Consider the following 21,815-nt stretch of genomic DNA (forward strand, 5'->3'; position numbering starts at 1 on the left):
GTATCACTAAAAATCCATGCACTCGTGCTACTGTGTAGGTAGCACCAGTTACTGCACATTGAATTAGTACAAAGGTATCCAAGTACTAAATTTAATGTGCAGTAACTATGGTTTATTAATGAAAGTGTAGATCAACCCACAGGCAACTCTCTGATACCAACTACTATAACAAATTTCTGGAGAACCCTCACACCAACATTTACACTGGAATTGGAAAACATTATCTAATATTTTCTGTTACTAAGCACCCACTCTCCTACCCCTGGAACATTTCATATGCTTTCAAAGAGTCACAAATAAGATACCTCTTGAAGACCCATCATATCTAACTTTAATACCTTCACTGCAGAGCAGTCAGGATTCATAGAAACTGTCTTGAAACCACTTGCCAATCAAATAGTGAGTTTTCTACAAAACACAGTGGACTACCTCAACAAGATCTAGAACATCAACCACCTCCCCAAGAAAGCCATACATACAACCATGTTACTAGTCTATATACTATACCATGAAGGAATAGCTGCCTGCCTGAAATACAATCTGCTCTCAGATTTGCAACAACACGTTGCACATAGCATCTGCTTCTTCCTCACCCATAACAACTTCACTTTCAATAACCGGCACATTCTTCAAATCAAGGGCACAAAATGGCTGCTCAACCTCTTCATGAGCCACCTGAAAGAGGATTTTTTAGAAATTCCTTTCATCATTTTCATTATGTATACTGAACATCTGGACTCACTCATTTATTTCCACCACAGATCAACACATGCAGAAGAACACTTTACAAAGAAAAAAATAATAATTTTCTGACTTTACCATCCCCATACTCAGGGAAAATTTATGAAACCCTTTCAAAAAGCAAGCCTGGGAACAAAAAATCATAATCTGGCAATCCACTAAGAAACCGTTACACCACATGTTTCCCTTTTGAAAAGTCTTGAACTTCCGCTAATCAAGCTATCCATTCTCCTCTGACTTGCTTGTCTATTACCTATGGGGACATCTCTCTTCTTCAGTTTCACTACCCTGAAGACAGTTTTTAATCTTTCTTGTGACTGCTTTTTCTTCAGATCTGAAGATGAATGCACTGCATTGGAAAGTTTGTATAAATCTGTTCCAACCATGTAGTTGGTTCAATAAAAGATATCTGCCACAAAAATCTTTGCCTATCAAAAACATTCTAATCTATAATTTTGGTTTCTATGGAGAAGGGGTTAGTAGATTTCACTTACTTTCAAGTGGCTCTCCTGAGTACACCCAGGAGGCAGTATAATCATAACCTAAGTTTCTTTTCCCCATCTTGGGGAAGTATATACAGGTGCAGAAGTTCAGGATTTTAGGGAACTTTATAGTCTAAAACTGAGACACCTATGTAGTTTAGGCAGCGTTGTGTTCAGATAAGCAGAATTTTTCAGGATTGCTGTTTCAGATTTCTGAACCAAAGTCCTGCTTCAGTCTTTTTTTTTTTTTTTTTTTTTGAGCCAGGCCCTGAGGACCAAATTGCAACATTGTTCTCATGTTGAGGGCAATCATAGATGAGAATGGGGCTGTGCCATTTAATGTAAGTTTAGAGGACTGAGTCTTCAATTTGCACTTACTGGTGTGTTGGTACCACTGTTTGTCTTAGTAAAATATAAGGTGATTCAAGACTGATTTTTTAAATTTATTATGATAATTTAAAAATACTTTCCAAAATGTGTATATCTCACCAGACTCAAAGTGTTTTTTTTAAAAAGCCGAATGACTTACTGGATTTCAAATTGTGCACTTGATATATCTGCTCTATTTAACTTAAATTAAGCCAACTATTCTCTCCTGTTATATTTAACTCATAAAATACTTTATATGTATTATGAACTAGGTAAAACATCTTACAGATGTTTTACCTAGGTTTTGTATTTGGACAAAAAGTTGTTTTTTTTTTAATTTTTCTATAAAAATTAAAATTTATTTTTTTAAATTTTCTATTAAAAAAGCCCTGGTTTGCCTCAGCACCCAGTAGTTGGGAGCTGAGGGAGTAGGAGGAGGCTGACTGGGCACATGTGGGGCTCTCGCCACACGTATGCCCCTTTCAACTTTCAACTTACCAGCAGCGGAGGCCAAGGACCGGTGGCGGGGACAGTAACAGTTGATCCCCTTAACATAAGTGGGGTAGGAGCTGGAGCAGCTGCAGAGGATCCAGAGGGGAAGCCTCCTGGAGCCCTCTTTGGCTGAGCTGGGCAGGGAGCCATGCTTCCGAGCCATGCGCATGAACAGAGTGTGAAAACAGGTGTGCTCTGTAAGGGTGTGCCGGCATTTGTGCCGGCATTCGCTTGGGTGGAAGCAGGCAGAGCCAAGAGCGAGTCTTCCTCGGAAGCGAGGAGGCTCCACCAAGAAGGAGAGAGGTAGGTACTACCTACAACCTATGGTGAGGACCTGCAGCGCTACCAGAGTCTCTGCCCTGGTGGCGCTGCCCTCCCATGGCTCATCTGTGGCTGCCACCCATACAGAGCCTGTGGGGGGCCCAGTGTCCACTTGCCCCTGTTTTGTGGGAGAAGCTGGGTGGGGACCGTGGTGGTAGGGATGAGGTCTGGTGACTCCCCTGCCTGCCCCTCCTGTGACCATCTTCAGGCTCTGGAGGGGCAGGTGGTGGAGCTCCAGACTAAGGTGAGCAGGTTGTGGAGGATCCGGGAGGCAGAGGATGAAATCAACATGTATTTTCATTATCTGCAGGGCCAGGAATCCACAGGAGAGAATCCCCCCCCCCCCAAGCAAAACGCCCAACTAAATGATGGCGGCAGGTTTCTGTCAAGTCCAGTGCCAAGGTAGCTCATACTGTCACTGTGCCTGCTCAGATACCCCTTGTGAACAGTTATGTGGCCCTGGCCACCTGGGAGGAGAGGGTAGAAGAACATATCCCCAGAGTCATTGAGGCTGCTCCACCTATATCATAGGTGTTAAAGGGGCAGCCCTCAAGGAAGAAGAGACACAGAGTTCTGGTCATCGGGGACTCCATCCTTAGGGGAACTGATGGCCCAATCTGTCACTCCGACCCCCTGTCGCGGGAGGTCTGCTGCATGACCGGAACAAGGATTCAGGATGTCATAGAGACCATCCCAGAGATCATTAAGCCCTCAGACTATTACCCTCTAATTGTGGTCCATGTGGGGACTAATGATGCATCTAAGGGTAAGACCGACTCCATCATGGAAGACTACAAGGCCATGGGTCATCTACTTAAGGAGATGGGAGCCCAGGTGGTATTTTCCTCCATCCTCCCAGTAAGTGGAGGGAGTAGATGTCACAAGGCCTGTATCAGTGTAGTTAACCGGCATCTTCGGAACTGGTGCTGTGAGGTGGGCTTTGGATTTCAGGACAATGAGCCATATTTCTGGGCTGAGGGCATATTGGGGAGGGATGGAGTACATCTCTCACCCAAGGGTAAATGCATTTTTTCCTCTAGGTTGGCTGATATCATTCAGCTGGCTTTAAACTAGCTTCATCGGGGGAAGGGGCTGCCCAAAGAGGAAGGGATGTTTTGCCAACTAGCAAGGCGACAAGAGAAACAGAAACCCAGGTAAGCAACAATGGGCACAGCAGTCCTGGGAGCAGGGGGCAGGTAAATGTGCTCTCAGGAGGCCTCACGTGTCTGTACACTAATGCATGTAGTATGGGAGGCAAGCAGGAGGAACTTTGCCTTCTGATAGCATGGAAGAATACAGACTTAGTGGGGCTCACAGAAACCTCGTTGGATCCTACCCATGACTGGATGGTGGGAATTCAGGGATACACACTATATAGAAGGGACAGGACTGGGAGGAAAGGGTGGGGGAGGGGTTGCCCTCTATGTCATAGAGCAACTCACATCGTCAAGAATTAGCTTTGGGGCAGAGGAAGGTCAGACAGAGGCACTGTGGGTCAAACTTCAAGGGTGGCAAGGTGAAAGGAATCTTACAGTGGGTGTCTACTACAGCCCACCCTGCAAAGGGGTTGAGCTGGACCAGGATTTCTCAGTACAGCTTATGGAGGCCATTATGTCTAGGGATGTCATTGTTATGGGGGACCAAAACTACCCAGATATCTGCTGGGAGGAGCAGTCACCCAGGTCTGATGGTTCGTGTAGGTTCCTAGCTGAAATACAGGACCTCCACCTTATCCAGGAGTTGCATAGCCCCACTAGAGGAGATGCCTTGCTGGACCTGGTCTTGGCCACTGGGGACAACCTGGTGAGGGGACTGCAGGTCCTTGACCACCTGAGTGACAGTGATCATTGCCTGCTGGAATTCACCATCTAGCGCAGGGTGTCGAGGGCTTATACCAAGACTAAAGCCCCTGACTTCAGAAGGGCCAACTTCAATGAACTTAGGAGATCAGTGGGGGAGGCACTGAGGGCCCAAAAGGTAGAGGATAAGGGAGTCCATGACGGATGGTCATACCTTAAGGGACGATCCTTCAGGCTCAGAATGTGACAGTCTCCAAGAGAAAGAAAGGGGGTAAGAGTGCTCTGAAACCCCCATGGCTCAGCAAAGGCATTCAAGAATTCCTGAGGGCCAAAAGGGAGGAGTACACCTGGTGGAAGAAAGTGGCTATCACCAAGGAGGAATACTCCTCCTTGGCCCATGAGTGTAGGAAGGACATTAGGAAGGCCAAGGTTGGGGTGGAGCTCAGGCTAGCAACCAGGATTAAGGACAACAAAGTATTTCTTCAAATACATTGGGAGTAAGAAGAGGGCACCGGGTAATGTAGGGCCCCTGCTAGACTCAAATGGTAATCTTGTGGCTACACCAGACAAGAAAGCCAAAATTTTTAACAAGTTCTTTGCCTCTGTCTTCTTGGACTGGGACCCGGACAGCTCTCCCACCACAGGTAGGGGCAATCTTGGGGAAAGCACTGCCAGACCTCAGGTCTGTGCAGATTCATAGATTCACAGATGTTAGGGTCGGAAGGGACCTCAATAGATCATCAAGTCCGACCCCCTGCATAAGAAGGAAAGAGTGCTGGGTCTAGATGACCCCAGCTAGATACTCGTCTAACCTCCTCTTGAAGACCCCCAGGGTAGGGGAGAGCACCTCCTCCCTTGGGAGCCCGTTCCAGACCTTGGCCACTCGAACTGTGAAGAAGTTCTTCCTAATGTCCAGTCTAAATCTGCTCTCTGCTAGCTTGTGGCCATTGTTTCTTGTAACCCCCGGGGGTGCCTTGGTGAATAAATCCTCACCAATTCCCTTCTGTGCCCCCGTGATGAACTTATAGGCAGCCACAAGGTCGCCTCTCAACCTTCTCTTGCGGAGGCTGAAAAGGTCCAGGTTCTCTAGTCTCTCCTCGTAGGGCTTGGTCTGCAGGCCCTTGACCATACGAGTTGCCCTTCTCTGGACCCTTTCCAGGTTATCCGCATCCTTCTTGAAGTGTGGCGCCCAGAATTGCATGCAGTACTCCAACTGCGGTCTGACCAACGCCCTATAGAGGGGAAGTATCACCTCCCTGGACCTATTCGTCATGCATCTGCTGATGCACGATAAAGTGCCATTGGCTTTTCTGATGGCTTCATCACACTGCCGGCTCATGTTCATCTTGGAGTCCACTAGGACTCCAAGATCCCTTTCCACCTCTGTGCCACCCAGCAGGTCATTTCCTAGGCTGTAGGTGTGCTGGACATTTTTCCTCCCTAGGTGCAGCACTTTGCATTTCTCCTTGTTGAACTGCATCCTGTTGTTTTCAGCCCACTTGTCCAACCTATCCAGGTCTGCCTGCAGCTGTTCCCTGCCCTCCGGCGTGTCCACTTCTCCCCATAGCTTTGTGTCATCTGCAAACTTGGACAGAGTACATTTCACTCCCTCGTCCAAGTCACTGATGAAGACATTAAAGAGTATCGGTCCAAGGACCGAACCCTGCGGGACCCCACTGCGCACACCCTTCCAGGTCGAGACCGACCCATCTACCACGACTCTTTGCCAATTCGCCACCCACCGGACTGTGCAGTCATCCACATCACAGCCTCTTAACTTGTTCACCAGTATGGGGTGGGATACCGTATCGAAGGCCTTCCTGAAGTCTAAGTATATGACATCCACCCCTCCTCCTGTGTCCAGGCGTTTCGTAACCTGGTCATAGAAAGAGACTAGGTTGGTCAGGCACGATCTGCCCGCCACAAACCCATGCTGGTTTCCCCTCAGCATAATTTGCCCTGCCGGGCTCTCACAAATGTGAGCCTTGATAATTTTTTCAAAGACTTTACCAAGGATGGAGGTGAGACTGACCAGCCTATAGTTGCCCGGGTCCTCCTTCCTCCCCTTTTTGAAAATGGGGACCACGTTAGCCCTTTTCCAGTCCTCTGGGACTTGGCCCGTGCACCACGAGCGTTCAAATATTCCCGCCAGTGGCTCTGCAATGATGTCGGCCAGTGCCTTCAGCACCCTCGGATGGAGCCCATCCGGGCCTGCCGACTTAAAGGCATCCAGTTCTTCCAAGTGACTCTGCACCACCTCAGGATCTACGTATGGAAGTCTGGTGCCTTGCTGCTGCCTCTCTACAACCCCAGTGAGAGACTTGTCATGCCCCTCGCTTAGGAACACTGAGGCAAAGAACTCGTTGAGGAGTTCAGCCTTGTCCCCCCTATCTGTCACCAATTGTTTCTGCCCATTTAGCAGCGGTCCTATTCCTCCCTGGGCCTTCCTTTTACTCCCAATATATCTAAAAAACAATTTCTTGTTGTCCTTTACTTGGGTTGCCATCCTCAGCTCCATGGTAGCTTTGGCCTGCCTAACTGCCTCCCTACAAGCACGAGCAGAGGAGGTATATTCATCTTTAGTGATCTCACCCTGTTTCCACTTTTTATGTGCTCCCCTTTTGGCCCTTAGGCTGCCCTGGATTTCTCTGGTCAGCCATGGAAGCCTCCTGGCCCCTTTCCCTCTTTTGCCTCACTCGGGGATCGTCTTGCTTTGTGCCCGAAGGATCGTTTCCCTAACTACATCGATCCCAGATGTAGTTAGGGATCTTCTGGAAGGTCTGGATGTTTTTAAATCTGTGGGCCCTGATGCCCTCCACCCACAGGTGTTGAGATAGCTGGCAGGGGTCATTGCTGTGCCCTTGGCCTGGCTGTATTAGTGATAATGATCCACAGGCCAGGTGCCCAGAGATTGGAAACTAGCTAATGTGGTCCCCATTTATAAGAAAGGGAGAAAGGGGGACCCAGGAAACTATAGGCCCATAAGCCTCAAATCGATCTTGGAGAAAATCCTTGAACTATATATCAAGGATCACATCTGTGAGGAGCCAGCAGGGGAGATCATGCCCCGGGGAAATCAACATGGGTTCATCAAAGGTAGGTCCTGCAAGACCAACCTGATGGCCTTTTATGACCAGGTAACTAAATCCCTGGATGATGGTGTCGCCGTGGATGTAGTCTTTCTGGACTTTAAGAAGGCCTTTGACGCTGTCTCTCACCCCATTCTCATTAATAAATTGAGTGACTGTGGCATTGATGCCTACACAGTTGGATGGGTCAAAAATTGGCTGATGGGGCGCACCCAGAGAGTGGTGGTGGACAGGTCGTACTCAACCTGGTAGGATGTGAATAGTGGGGTCCCCCAGGGCTCAGTCCTGGGGCCCACACTGTTCAACATCTTCATCTGTGACATGGATGAGGGGGTGGAAAACACGTTGTCCAAGTTTGCCGATGACACCAAGATGTGGGGAGAGGTAGGCATGCTTGAAGGGAGAGAGAGACTGCATTTAGATTTGGACAGAGTACAGAAGTAGGCAGATAGTAATAGGATGGGGTTCAATGTAGATAAATGCAGGGTGCAGAAGGAATCCACAGCATACATACAAGCTGGGGAGCTCCCCCTTGTGAGCAGAGGTGGAAAGGGATCTTGGAGTCAATAATGACTCCAAGATGAACGTGAGCCGCCAATGCCAGACCGCAGCCACCAAAGCCAACCGCACCTTGTCATGCATCCAAAGATGCATCTCAAGCCGGTCCAGAGAGGTGATACTCCCCCTCTACGTGACATTGGTCAGGCCACAATTGGAGTACTACATCCAGTTCTGGGCACTGCACTTTAAGAAGGATGTGGTCTGCCTTGAGAGGGTTTGGAGGAGGGCCACCCACTTGGTTGGAGGGCAACAGGGCAGGCCCTATGAGGAGAGGCTGAGGGACCTGAACCTGTTCAGCTTCAGCAAGCGGAGGCTATGGGGGGATTTAGTGGCTGCCTACAAACTCATTAGGGAAGATCAGCATCAAATAGGAAGGGCCCTATTCCCCCCAGCAGTACCTGGGGTGATGAGGAACAATGGCCAGAAGCTGCTGGAGAATAGGTTGAGGTTAGAGATTAGGAGGCACTATTTCACTGTTAGGGTGGCTAGGATCTGGAACCAACTTCCTAGGGAAGTGGTCCTCGCTCCTACCTTGGATAAATTCAAAAAGAAGTTGGACGAACACCTGTCTGGGGTCATGTGATCCCAACATGTGCTCCTGGCAGTGGTGGGGGGTCAGACTAGATGATCTGTTCAGGTCCCTTCTGACCACAAACTACTATGAAACTATGAAACTATATATTCTATTTTTGTTCTTAAAATATTTAAATACAATTAATTCTGTCCCAGATTTAGGGATGTACTTAAGCCTTTACATAACTTTAAGCATCTGAACAGACCAATAGAATGAGCTTTGTGGTCCATCCAAATGAATGTAAAGGCTTTCTGGCTGCCTATACATGTACTTGGGGGTGGGGGAGAGGGTGTTTTAATTAGATCAGTTCCATGTTTTAAAATGACCACAGGGACACTTTAACTGAAGCTCATTTGATGGGGTTTAGTTAAAGCACCTGTGATTAATTGAGTCTGCTCTGATGTGTTCTAATTAGAATGAAAATGAGCACATCAATAAACATCTCTTTTGACTTCAGTAGGCTTTTTACCATCCCCCATCATCTTAAAATGATATATGTGCTTACATTGTTTGATGGAGGCTTCTGTCTTAAGACTTTGCATCTTAAATCAATATATTTAATGAATTGATTGGATTATTCTAAATAAAAGATTGGGTAGGCTTCCCACTTAGTAGAACTAGAATGTATATAATAAACTTGATTAGATTAGGTATTTTATTTCACTTTTAATGAAAGTTGCTGTTTTATGAGGTACCGATAGCATTTTATTGCATTGTCAGATAATGTGCTGCTAATTAAAGCCATGTCACACTTATCACATAACATTGCAGTGTATAGGTAATGGTTTTATTTCAAATTAGGGTTTACCCTGCTAACCTTCCAAAAGTGTGTGTATAGGGGTGGTAAAAATGTCAGTCTTTCGTTTAGTACAAATGAAGAATATATATACAGAATTGAATACATCTTTTTTTTTTTTAGTTTGTTCCATTGCTTTGATCCTAAAATAAATACTAAATTGCAATGGACAATTAGACTTCAGGCATTGTTAACTACTGGATGAATTTTGGTTCCTTCTCATTTCCTCTAAATTCCTTTAGCTGGGCTAAATTGGTTGAATAATTTTACTAAAGGATACTGTTTTAACATACATAATATCCCTTGTAAATGAGATTAAACTATGAAATTCACTACAGATTACTGGTGTAAGGTCATCCCCAGCCATGTTACTATACCCTCCAATGCATGTTAAACAACTAGCTTTTATACCTTGGAAATTAGGCAGCAGGTAGACCTTCCCTTGATTTTTCTTCCCAAATAATTTACCTATTTATATAAAGATTTTACACATATTACTGTTGACTTTTATATATCCATGGAGATCTTGCCACAGGCCTTCTGTACCTAGGACAGTTGACTTTTAATGGTCACAGCACTTCTCAAGAATCAATAAACTATGAGGTTTAGAAGTGAACCAAGTATTACACACATTTAATTAGAACATCAAGGATCCATGTTTCATTGCTACCGGAAAACAAAATTGCCTTTAACTGCTGAACTGTGAAACCCTATAAAATGCTAAAACCCTCTTCAGCTCCTATTGAATTAGATTTGTTTTTTTAGAATTGAAAGAAATGCCTTATCTGCAAGCATAATAGGTACCTAGAATTTTCCTTGCTTGTACAGAACAAAATCCTATCTAATGGTAATAATAATATTTGTAATACAGTTTGCACAAGTATTGTACATTCATACATTTCTATGCTCTGGCCTTCTTGTTTAGAATTTCTGGACAATCACCTAACAACTTGAGACTCCTACTTAAAAAAAAAAAAAAAGAAAGATGGGACAATGACAAGAATATTGGAGTGAATCAATTTAGAAGAAAAATAAAATCCAGGAACTGGCATTTTCAAAGAGATATAATGGCTAGATGGGGAATAAAAAGGTTTTGAAAAAAAAAATCTGATGAAATTAATACCATTTCATGAATGCTATATAGGACTGATTCTTCTGCACCTGTGTAACTAGGAAGAAAATTAGGTTCATATTTATTCTTAACTAATTACTGTTAAATTAGTCAGATCACTGTCAGGGAAGGTAAGGATATTTCATCCTAATAACTAGAACTAAGGGCTCTGGTGGATGGTTGGAAGCCAGGAGGAGGTCACAAACCAAAGGTCAGTAATCGGAGATGCCAAGTCTACTAGGAAGACCAAGAGGCATATCCAGTATAAAAGGCCAGAACCAAGGTCTGTAACCAGGCTATCAAGCCAAGGGCTCAGACAGCAGAGGCTAAAAGCCAGAACACAATTCAGCCAGGAACCAGAATTAGTAGTCTAAGATTAGGAACCAGGGGACAATCACCAGGATCCAGGGTATGAGGAGGCAAGGGCTGGCAACCAGCAAAATACAAGGCCAGAATATGTGTGCAGAGCAAAGCACTAATCGCATATTTGAAACCCAGCAGCTTGTGCAAAAAAGATCAGGCACTTAGGCAGTCCTTTAAATAAGCAGCTAGGATCAGTCAGGTGGCTGAGAGAGAGAGAGAGTTGTCTTGGAATCCAGTGGACATCTATTATAGACCTAGATGGGTTAGATCAGCAGAATTTTAGACCCCCCTATTTCCAGAGAATAGAGAAGGCATAGGTCTAGGCCTGCAGTGTTTACTGCTCTGTAATGAAATGGGGACTTTGCCAATGGGTGAGGAGGACAATAGATCCAGGTGTATAAGTGAATGCCTGGAACAGCAACAAACAGGCAAGGGCCTGTAGCCCATAGGTTTGAAATGAGGGATTCAGAAGGGAACACCAAAACCCCTGACACTGCCTGCCACTCCTTGAAAGTGTCTAGGGAGCTAAGCTAAGACAGTTGAGCTCTTAAAATTAGGGAGCAGAGACGTAAACATAACAGTATCTAAATCAGGACCCACATTTTCATCCTGCACACTCAAGGGAATACAATCTGAGATCCAAAGACTACTTCAAATGCAAGTTATGTCATAATAATTCAGTTATGTTGCCCTGGAAATCAGTACATAACCTTTATGCCAAAAGGCTACAAAAAGGTTAATTATGCCAAATTATTTTATGAAAATGATCAATTGTGTGCTATTCTTCTATCTGTTAAGTTTATCCATCCTTTCTTGTTAAGATGAGAGTTTTGTCCACCATTAGATCTTGACTCATGGAACAGGGGACTAGGAAGAAAGAGGGTAGACTTGTGGAGTTAAAGCAAAGACAATGAAACATCTCAGCTTCCTAGTGTAAGTGGACCTTCATTTGTAAAGGCTTAGACCAGGGATGGGCAAAATACAATGAAGGGGTTGGATCAGGCCCACCAATGGATTTTGTCTGGTCCATGGTAGTCCCTCAGTCCCACCCAGCCTAGGTGCAGGGGGGCAGCCCAGGCCATGGCATGTGTGGTCAGTCCTGCTACCCCATACATGCGGTAGGGCTGGGGTAGTGCAGCGGTGCACTTCCCAACATCCCTGGTGGTGGTGGCCCCTTCCAGCTGCCACCACTGATCCCCCTGCCTAGGCACCCTGGCCCATCCACCCCACACCCACTGCCGGGGGCAGGACCCACATGGGCAGGGCATATGGCCAGGCAGATGGGATGGGACCATGGGTGGGTGGGGAGCTGCTGGGCTGCTGCATCCTCTGCCCCCCAAATTGCCCCTCTGACCAAATTTCTATGGCAGCCTATAAGTACATAAGGGGAGTGCATCAGAATCTGGGAGAACAGTTTTTCACCAATGGTCCCCAAGGAGTAGCAAGGTCCAACAGCCACAAACTCCTAGAAGGCTGATTTAGATTGAACATAACAAAAAACTTCTTCACAGTCCACGTATCCAGGGTCTGGAGCAGACATCCTGCCTATGGCAAGGGGGCTGGACTCAATCTTGTGAGGTCCCTTCCAGACCCTAATATCTATGAATCTATATGACCCTATTTCATTCTTAATGAAAAACTTTACATTCCTAATTTTTTTTTAAGTCTTCATTATTCTAGTAGTTATTTTATTTATAGAAGGAAACCATGATCAGAGTCTGATTCTCAATAGGCAGAGTTGGAACTTGATAGTTTAGCTGTGGAGAAACCAAATCCAGATTCAATTTTGAACTGATTTTTCCAAATTGACCTCCCATACAATTACTTCGTACATCAGGAAAGGGTGGGAGCAGTTTTATGCTGTTGAATACTCCTATAAGTTATTCAGTCTACACTTAAATATTCAGCAGTTTTCTGATATTCTGTAATAAAATGATGTACCTTTGCTAACATGAAGAAATCACATCGTAAAAATACATTACCATTGAAGCGACATTGTGGACTATCTTACAGCTTCAAAGACAAGTTTAACTGGAGGATACATTTGATTGTACTGTCAGGAAGAAAGATATAGTAAAATAAACAAGCCTTGTCACAATACATTTTCCACAAATACATCACAGTAATGAAGGCTTGTCTTTCCTTTCCTCTTCCTGTGGAAAAGGTTCCATTGGCAGACTAGTCCTCAACACTGAATAGCCAAAAATAATAAACATTTCTTTTTGTTCAGCATCAAACCTCAAAGGCTTTCCCATACCTGTGGTAGCTACTTTTACTGCCAATAGCATTTAGTTTGCCTTACTGTTGTGGTGGAAAGAGTCAATGTACTGGACATGATTTGAGCTAATATGCTTAGAAAATGTTCTATTTTTCTGATAAAAGGGAGCTTGAAACCACCACTCATTTTATACTTATAAAGTAATAGGTGACCTCTAGAAATGTTACTGAGATATCTCTGCTCTAAACTGGTACATGTGAGTTATATGGTTAGATGCTAAAATGTTCTCTCTTTTTTATGAAACAAACTCTTCCCAGAGCCACCCATTAAATGAGCACCGAACCGTGCTAACCTCATGTGATGGCCAGAACCAGAGGGATTAATAAGCAATAAATATGTGCTTCTTGGAGGCATTTGATATTTTGGCTTACAGGTAATATAAGCTATTATAAAGCTTGTAAGTTTGTAACCCGCAAATGTAACTTGTCTGTTATAAGTTTAACCAAAATTATAAAACTAACTGTTCATGGAACTGACTGGGCCCCACAGGTGAAGCTGTAACTGCAAGATTAGCTGACCTAACAGTTTTTGTTCAGGGTTCAGCCTTGACGATAAAAACTGGATCCAACCTCCTGGCACACCCAACACATTCCAGGAAAGCACGTCCCAAGAAAGCATATTCAGAGAAACCTAAAAGGGTTGGGCTCAGGCGGAGTAATATTAATTTCAAACCTAAAGATGCTGCATTGTAATTTGCTTGTTGGATAAACCTCAGTCTAGGTAGTAACCTTTTATTATAAATTTTAACACCTTTCAATCCCATAAGGTAACAGCTATAGGACAAGATTGTGAGTGGCTCTAAAGCCAACAGATTAGCATAAGGCTAGGTATAAAAAGCATGTGCGTCAGGTGACCACCAGGAAGGAGGGAACAGAATGGTCATTGCTGTTCCAAGCCCGGACTCCAGACTCCCAGTGTGAGTGAGGATCAGATCTGGATCAAGGGACTTTCCCGATAATCCCTCTGACAGTGTTGACTGGGGATGCCTGACTTCACTGGAATCACTTGGCGCACACCTGGCTTTGAGGGACTATCGATAAATTGCCAACCCATGTCTGTCTATCTGTTGTTTTGAACAGCCCAGTGGCTGATACCCTCACACTGTCCAGTTGGTCTGTGACAGAATCAATCCATCTATCTGTTGTTATTATCTGTTGTTATTATTTACTATTAGCTCTTTTATACTGCATTATCTGCTTATCACATTTATCTTTCTGTTAACTGTTGTATGTAAGCTATAATGAATTTGCCTTTGCTTCACTCCCAACTTTGCCTCCTCAATCCAAAACTGAACTAAACAGCCCAGTGGCTGATACCCTGGCAGCGCCCAGTTGGCCTGCGATAGAATTGATATGCTCACAGTGTCCAGCTGGTCTGTGACACCTCATCACCAGAAGCAAAGTTCCTACAACCCAAAACACACTAAATGGATCCAGACCATGCCATAAGAATAAATGTAAAACCTGCCAACATATGTCCACCATCCCCCACAATTATTACACCCCATAACAGAACCATTAGCATTCCCAGATCTTACAGCTGCACCTCCAGAAATGTAATATATCTCATCCAATGTATCAAATGTTCTGATGGAAAATATGTAGAAGAGACCAAACAACAACTGCACACCAGAATAAATGCACACTGAAAATCTATCAAAGACAAGAATACCCCATTTCTCCCAAGAAAACCACTCTCTTTCCAATCTCTCAGTTCTAATCCTCAAAGGAAATTTATAAAACACCTTTCACAGATGAGCCTACGAACTTCACTTCATCAACCTACTGGATACAAAAAATCATGTACTCAATATAGACATTGGATTTATTATATTTTATAACCTGCCTAACATCTGACTTCCCAGATGTTACTATTTACTAGCTACATTCACCCCCCCCCCCTCCACCAACCTGTCTCTCACCCACTGACTCAATTTACATCTTCACTGATTGATTTTCTGGCATGCATACCAGCCTCTGGCTTCTTTACTATTCATTCCATCCAGGAAAAGCACAGACCAATTGCAGATACTTGAGCTGAACTACAGCTTACTCCATCTTATAACCCATGTTAACAGAAGAGGGACTTCTGATTGTCTAGGATTCAGGACACTCCTCTACATATCTTCTACAGGTCCCAAGTTAGGTTGGAATGATTTCTTTTCTTTTTTTTTATTTTTGAACCTACATGTTATGTTAGTTGAAGCCTAATAATAGATGTAGTGCAGAAAATAATGCATAGTTGGAAAGGACCGAGGAGGAATTGAGAGACAGATGAGAAGTCACCAAAGAATGCACTCCGTTTACTTCTCAGTAAGTACGCGCTTTTACAAGTGTGCACTCTTACTGTACAATAAATGATTCTACTCATAAGTGAATTTGGTACCTGCAAATGAAAGTAGCACATTTATTCTCAGTTAGTTACTGCATAATAATTCATGTGTAGATATTAACTGGGAACAAATTTTCTCCTGGTCAGCCATGCCAATAGGGGGGGGTGGCCTCAACCTAGACCCAGTGCTCTGGGCTGGGAGTTTCTCCTACTCCAGGGCTGGGCTGCTTCTATGGCAGCCCCAGCCTCAGGTCCTTAAAAACCTGGAGGCATTTTGAGCCCTGGGGTGCACATAGACAGATTGAAGCCACTCCAGGTTCCAGTCCCCCTGGACAGGCCACAGTCTAGCTGTGCCAGCTTGTCTGCAGCTGGCAATACTCACTGGCACTGCAGTGCCACATGGCTACCAACCCCAAACTGTCCAGGCTTGCAGGTGCTGCAGGTTCCTACCAGGATGCTAGCACCCAGGCCTAGCTGCAGCCAGCTTCCCACAACCCACCCCCAGAAGCGTGTCTGGAGCCTGCGGGGGCTGTGGGACATTATCTTACCATGCAGCTCCCAATCCAACACCATGTCCCTGCACTGGGTAATGCAAGCTGCTGTCCAGGCCCAGCAGCACAAGGACAACTGTGTGGAGGCTCATAGATCCAATGCAGAAGCCCTTATGGACTCATCCTTGCCAATGCCCATGCCCACCACTGAAGGCCCCAATTGGTCAATGGAGGAGACTGGTAACCTTGTGGTGCTGTGGGGTGAGGTGGAGGTGCAGTGCAAATTCATGTGGAATAGGCACTCAAATTCCCATGTCTAAGAGGTTCTGTCAGGCCGGATCTGGGAGTGCAGGCATGAGCAGTTGGTGTGGCAGTGCCTTGTGGGCATACTGGGTCAGCATCACCAACCACAATCATTGGTTGGGAACTGCCCACAAGTCCATGTCCTCTATGCAGCAACTGACAACAATTCTCATGCTATGCTATGTACAGCAGTATGAATAGACTGTCTGAACTCTGAAATGATGTGTCACTGGGGGAGGACCTCTCAAGCCTTCAGCAGTGTGTCCTGCTGAGCTTCCCATCTCCAGCATCCACCGGCAGCTCGGGGAGCCCAGGTCAGTGCCTGTTCCAACAGCTCTGCAGCCTCTGCCTCAGCTCTGAGACACTGCTAGCCATGCCACTGACAGGCACCAGCCTTGCCAGGTCCTCCCCGGGGAGGAGGGGTGCTCGCTGGGTGCCCCCATGCCAGGTCCTGCCATCCAAGGAAACTGCACAGAGCTGCGTGCTGTCACCAGCAGTCAGGACCTAGCAGAGCCACTACTCATGCCAACCCTAGCCATGTGATAAGGCCTGCACTGGAGGGGACCCCTGCCCCCACCTGACTGGTCTGGCCTCACTCCCGTGGCTCTGGGTTCCCATCCACAACAGACAGGGAGATGGAAGACAGTCCAAAACTTGATTGAGTAACCTGTGCCCCCACAGCTAGGTAAGCACAGGCCTCTCACATGCTGGGGAACATGTCCATGCCAGCAACAATGCCCTCCAGGGCTGTGGGGAGCAAAGACATGTAGTGCAGCCACAGGTAGCCTTCCAGGTGGTGGCAGAGATTGTGGTACATCTCAGACTTGCTCTCCGCACTGTTACAGCTCAGGGTCTCATGCCAAGTGTGCAAGTCTGCCTAGGGTACCATGGCCATCAGCAGGAGCAGGGCATAGTAGTTCATGCATGCCTCCATCCATGCAAACAAATCCTTGTGCAGCACTCACAACATGCAGCAGGGGCACTCTTGGGGTGCAGTGCCAGAGCATGGGGGCCTGGCCCCGGGGTGCCTCTCTGGAGCAGTCCCTGTGAAGAGGCCAGAGGCATGGGAAGCTCCTCGTCCTTGTCATCTGGGAGCCCTGTGGCCCCTGAGCCTGGGCACCATGGCCTTGGTGAAAGCACAGGAGAGCAGCTAGCCTGCAGGAGGGCTGAGGAGGAGCAACGGGATCTGGAGCCAGAACTGGCAGAAGCCTGGCCTGTTCTGGTCTTGGAATGAGGTGGGGGAGGCAGGCTGCCTTTGGCCAGCACCCAGAGACCCACCTGCCCCTGGGGAGTGAGTGAGGATGGGGGGCTTAGCTGGCAGCTACCTGTGCCCAGCACTGCCTGGTCAACTTACTATGGTGCCTAGGAACTTGTGCACACTCAACACCTGATCTGAGACCAGGCACTGCACAGCCCCTGGTACAGAAATATTATCTGAGAAATGCTGCAAATTCTCACAAACTGCTTCTTTCTCATAGTTTTGCAGATCCTGAAGCTGCACATGGGGGAGAGGCCATGATTGATATCCAGGCTTTGGCCTCAGGGTCACCACTGCCCACAGCCAGGGCCCTGTAGATGCACCAGCTCTGCCAGAGGTGGGCCCAGGACCACACCATCCTCCTGGACCAGTTGGTGACAGCATCAGAGGACTAGTTGATGGATGCAAGCATCATGGACACTGCCCAGTTAGCCAGCACTCACATGCATGATGGTGCCATGGTGGTTCACAACAGCCTGGAGCACCATGGAGTGAAAGCCTCTCTGGCTGTAGTAGCGGTGGTGATCATGGGGCAGGCAGGATGTGGGTCCTGTCCAGGGCCCCAATGCACTGGGGGAATCCTAGGGTATGGAGCCCCATCTCCACCACCAGGGGGTGATGCACATGGAGCATGGTGTGCCCCAGCACTTCCTGGAGAGCACCACACACCTCCAGGACACCCTCCCTTGTCCACCCCAAAGAGATGCCCCACATAGTGAAGGGTGGTGGGCATGGCCAGCTTGAGCAGGTTGAGGACCAGGTGGGTGTCTGCAGGGGGAAGTGGCTATATGGCAGTCTTGTGCTGTTCCAGATGTGGCTGGAGCTTCCCCAGGAGGTCCTGGAAGGTGGTCCAGGTCATCCTGAATGTCTCCAGCCACTGCTCATTGTTCCAGGTGTCCTAGATGATGTGCAGCTACCAGTCTTAGCTGGCCAAGTGGGCACAGACATGGCAGAGCTTGTGGCCAAGGAGGGTGAGGGCGGTCCTGGAGATGGCATCCAGGAACATGTAGTCAGCATTTATGCTACAGTCTAGCTAGCCAAGCAGTGTCAAGGCAGCAGCTGTGTGGTGGTGGTACCCCTGGGACAGTGTGGTGGGTCTGGGTTGGTGGTTGCTGAACATGAGTGAGCCTTGAGGGCCCTGATAGCTGTGGGCCAGCTGGCAGTCAGTGTGGTGGGCCAGCAGGAGCCTAGGGTGCTGGTTGTCACTGTGTGGGCCGGGCCCTGATCCCGCCCTCGTCGCCATGTGCGGCGGTGATTCCGATCCCATTCTGGCTGCCATGGGCAAGCTGGGAGCGAACCGGGGTCGTACCGGACCCGTCTTCAGTGCACACGGGCTGTGGCCGGCAGCCCGGGCACGCGGGGCTGGAGAGAATCGCGGGGCGGTTTAGCGCACGTGAGTTAGAATTAGTTACGGAGGCGTAATAGTTGATTGAAAAGATTATTTACTTACACCCAAAGATGGTATTGGTGTAGGCTGGACAGGTTTCCAGGCACAGCTCCCGCTTGAACCCTCGTTGGAGGACTCTGACAAATCGAGTGCATCCACGGAGTTTGCTAGGCTCCGCGGGTCCGGTAAAGTTGGGTTCGAAAAGTTTCCCCGGAGTTACTTAGGCTCCGCGGGTCCGAAGTTACAGGAAAGGGATACGTCTAGGATTGCGCTCGGGGACAGGGAGAGGCGAGAAGCGAAAACTCCGTAGGCTCGGTTCTATTGCCTGCTTAGGGGAGGCGCGTCGGGTCCGCGAGGGTCCACAGCACTTGGAGATCTTCACACAGAATCTCTCTCATCCTCCCTCCTCCGGTGTTCGTGGAGTCCTCCAACTTGGGCGGAAACCACACAAGCCTTTTGTACGGCTAGCAAGCCAATTGCTAGCTGCCACGTGTGCCTAAATTAGGAATCGGCCAATAACATGGCGCAAATCCTAATACAAATGGCGGGAACTTCTTTACAGCGTGTATCACTACGATGCAAGAAAGAGATGCACACTGCAAAGAAGCTGCAATCCGGCGGGAAATCCCCCGCTGCACCAGAGTTCTCTCTAGCAGCAGAGAACTCTACTGTGCAAAGAAAGCGACAAATTGGCGGGAAATAATTTAGCGGTGCCGAAGCACACACACAAACAAAAAACCACAACTTTGGGTTGTGACATCCCCCCTTGCTGAGAGCATAGCTAAATTATGCCATATTCTTTCGAGCAATCTAGAAGTTTGTCGTGATCATCCAACGAGTAAACAAGCCATCAAACAAATACACAAACATAAAATACGCTGTCCTGGGATCAAGTTACATAACAATCAAGAAATAATAACCAACATAAACACATAATCTGATTCATAACAAAAATTGCACGATCAGGGCTTCAGTGGGCATCATGACAAAGTCGTACGTCAGGCCCTCACTTCTTTCGGTGGTGTCATCCCTCTTAGGGCTCCTCCTCGCCACACGCTCTGAATTCCGGATCTGTAAACAGAAAACTCTCAAAACAGATTAATGATCTTATTCAACAAACTTAAACAATTTTAAATGATTTTCATGGCTTAATTAGATGAAATCGTCGAAGATTCATCATCCAGTTAATCCAAATAACGGAAACCTAACTCATAAGCTAACTGCCATTGGCCTGCGTCCCCTAAAATCCAAAGCTGCCGCTTGTTAAGTCCGGAACGCTGTAGGAGAAATCCAAACATGTATCGCTCTTCTAGGGTTCTCGGTGGCAGTGGTGGGAGATCAGATCCACGTCATCTGGTGCCTTGGGTCCTAGTCAGGTATTGACAGTCCCGATCATAAGACAATCTTGGCTCCATCAGTATACGCAGTTTCGGCAATTGACAAAGATTACTCTTTAATCACGTTTAAATTCCGTGGCCATAAGATCTAGCCATGAAATTATAGCTTCTTCAGATTCCATCTCAGATTCTTTATACCATTGTTGTAGATCTGTCCAAGCACGAATGCGACTGGTGGCGACATCTCGCCCATCCGTTGCCGGGCCAACCGTGATTGCAGGGCAAGCTGTTTTTTCGGGAGTCCATGTCGTTATAGGCTGAACTGCTGCCGCGGGGGTCACTGCTGCTGTTGCTGCTTCAGGCAGGAGGGGCGGATGCTCTCCTCCACTTGACTCTCTCCTTCATCGGCAGGAAGGCGTGGTCGGCCGAGACGCCGCTGCGTCACTAGGCGGGGTTGCTGGCGACGACGCTGCGTCGATGGGCGGAGTCGCTGACCGAACTCTCGCGGGTTCGTTAGAAGCTCCACCCTTCTTTTCCGGTTCTTCCACGCGGTCTCCCTCTTGCTCGGCGCCATCTTGGACTGGCATTTCAGGCTCCTTTTTCTCAGCCGCTTCTTTGACCGATCGGATCGCCATCTGCAGCTGGGTTTTCAAACTTAGGTTTTTCTGCATTAGGTTCATTATAATACGAAGAGTTGCACTACCTTCTCCCCCCTTGTCGTACCGCAAGGCCATTCTTTCGTCCGCGGGGCATTCCTCTGTCTCTAGATCTTCGCAGCACTCGGATGGAAGCTCGCGACCCCGTAATCTAGACATTATCATCCCCGGGGGGAACGGGCCGATGGGCTCTAGTTCTTCACTCTCTCGAGCATATCGTAGGCATCGGGCACACTCCCGGGTGAAAGTCGGGTTCGTTTCACCCGCAGGGTTGGGTTCGGCGAGGGACACAGTATCGAGGGGCCTAAACAGGACCCGCTCATCTCTCATTATACAGCCGAACACCACAGGGAGCAAGTATACTTCCCTTTCTCTCGGGGCTCCGTCTTCGGAGATTGCGTCTTCTCCCTCTAGCGACAAACAGCCGCTTACAAATCTTTCACCCGTTCCGCCCGCCTGGTGGTAAGCGATATGGATCTCTAATTCTTCAAAGCTTTTCACTTGGCATTGGTTATCGCGCCAAGGGCAATTCCTAACCAATTTTAACTCTAGCGTGTTCTCTCTTAATTTTGTCTGAGTTGTTACGTGCGCATTCTCTCCCGATCTCAATCCCATCCTCGTCGCCATGTGCGGGCCGGGCCCTGATCCCGCCCTCGTCGCCATGTGCAGCGGTGATTCTGATCCCATTCTGGCTGCCATGGGCAAGCCGGGAGTGAACCGGGGTCGTACCGGACCCGTCTTCGGTGCACACGGGCTGTGGCCAGCAGCCCGGGCACGCGGGGCTGGAGAGAACCGCGGGGCGGTTTAGTGCACGTGAGTTAGAATTAGTTACGGAGGCATAATGGTTGATTGAAAAGATTATTTACTTACACCCAAAGATGGTATTGGTGTAGGCTGGACAGGTTTCCAGGCACAGCTCCTGCTTGAACCCTCGTTGGAGGACTCTGACAAATCGATTGCATCCACGGAGTTTGCTAGGCTCCGCGGGTCCGGTAAAGTTGGGTTCGAAAAGTTTCCCCGGAGTTACTTAGGCTCCGCGGGTCTGAAGTTACAGGAAAGGGATACGTCTAGGATTG

The 21,815-nt window shown here is 47.5% G+C and overlaps 2 long non-coding RNA genes across 2 annotated transcripts in view; both read left to right on the top strand.

Moving 5' to 3' along the window:
• Positions 1 to 21,815, top strand: part of LOC109282314 (uncharacterized) — a 157,284-nt gene that overhangs the window by 100,050 nt on the left and 35,419 nt on the right. The gene's annotated exons all lie outside the window — the stretch shown is intronic.
• On the top strand, positions 3,263 to 14,236 carry LOC109282315 (uncharacterized). Its single transcript, XR_002089257.2, has 2 exons — positions 3,263 to 3,559; positions 10,150 to 14,236. It is a non-coding gene; the product is annotated as an uncharacterized LOC109282315 (long non-coding RNA).

This window comes from Alligator mississippiensis, chromosome 5 (assembly GCF_030867095.1).
Source record: "Alligator mississippiensis isolate rAllMis1 chromosome 5, rAllMis1, whole genome shotgun sequence".
In the NCBI taxonomy this organism is placed as follows: Eukaryota; Metazoa; Chordata; order Crocodylia; family Alligatoridae; genus Alligator; species Alligator mississippiensis.